Source organism: Rattus norvegicus, chromosome 20, assembly GCF_036323735.1.
Source record: "Rattus norvegicus strain BN/NHsdMcwi chromosome 20, GRCr8, whole genome shotgun sequence".
Lineage (NCBI taxonomy): Eukaryota > Metazoa > Chordata > Mammalia > Rodentia > Muridae > Rattus > Rattus norvegicus.
The window spans coordinates 40528439-40529870 of NC_086038.1; the positions used below are offsets into that span (position 1 = coordinate 40528439).

At 34.7% G+C, this 1432-nt stretch overlaps 1 pseudogene; it reads right to left on the bottom strand.

Annotated features, from left to right (window-relative positions):
- Positions 1-238: 238 nt before the first annotated feature.
- LOC120099026 (small nucleolar RNA SNORA17) lies at positions 239-353 on the bottom strand (annotated as a pseudogene).
- Positions 354-1432: the final 1079 nt, after the last annotated feature.

Sequence of the window (1432 nt, forward strand, 5' to 3'; positions counted from 1 at the left end):
TGCTCATCTCAGGCTACTTCCCTGTCTGGGTCCCACAGCACCAGTCTGGTAGTCATACGGTGTGTGCTCAACACTTGACCTGCCCCAGTGGCCATCCGTCTTGAGTTTTCTTTCTTCTTCCTGGAGCCCATGTCCCGTAGAATTCCTCTAGTCTCCAGTTTGCTTCCTCCCTGGAAAACCTGTCTGTGCCTGCCTGGTCTCAGACTGGTGGTTGTCCCAGGCTTGCTGTATTTCAGGAAATGTTGGTGTACTAATTATTCAGAAGTTCATACTTCAGAACATTGAACAGGTAAATGTCACCCACCTAATGACACCCATGTGATGCAGCAACTCCATTTACAATGCCTCTAGATGCAGCAAAATTTGATTGTTTATGGCTCAGGTCACTAGCCATGCAAAGACAGGAGGTATAAATAACAGCAATTATCTAATTCTAAGGAATCAAATAATACCAAGGGCAAGCTATGTCTGGATCATACTTAGGGCATAGAATTAAAGAATTAAATATATATATATAATATATATTATATATATTATATATATTATATATATATATATATATATAGTGCCCTCTATTTTCAGATAACACTCTAAATAAAGTGTTATGTATTTGGAGGGGTGATGATTAAATTGAAAGAACAGAGCTGGGTGATAATTTAGCATCTGTATCTATATACGTAGACAAGTAATTTTGGACTATTTCATTTTTAGAAAATGAAATGAAAGTAAAACTACTTTCTTAATTTCACGAAAATGTTTAGAAACATTCCCTGCTAACCTAAGAATTTTATTTGATTTGGAGTGAATAGTTTTTCACTGAAGCCGCCAGCTACCCTCAGACTAGGTCATGAATTTCTATGGAGGGATTTAAGCAGCTTAAAAGACTTTCAGATATTGTTTCTTAAGAAGAAAGTACAGATAAAGTATAAAAGAGTTAGTCAACAATGACAAGAGAAGCAGCAATCATAAAGTAGTCTGAGACAACTGAACATGAATTCAGATAAAAATATCCAGGGCCCTAAGTTGCTAGGAAACATTGATCATTCAAAAACTTGTGATACTTTTGATTTAACTTTGATCAAATTTGAAGAGATTTTTAAATCCAATATTTGAGTTTACCACTTGATTTTCAACCTGGAAACATTGTAGCCACATAGATATTAAACATTCTGAAATTATAAACATCATGGTTTTTGCAAAAACAAGTAAGTGTGGAAGCTTTTTTTGATAATGGAAAAAAAAAACCTTACATGCTTCCCTCAGTGGTTGCTCTATTAAATGTTTCCCTCTTCAACATGAAAAATGAAAATGAAAGGATAGCTCTTTTATTGTTTGGTTTCATAGTTTTGATCATTTATCAACCTAACTTTATCTAAAAGAGTTTGAGATGTCAGTCCATAAGAGAGAGAAAAATGAACTCTCCTATGAATCT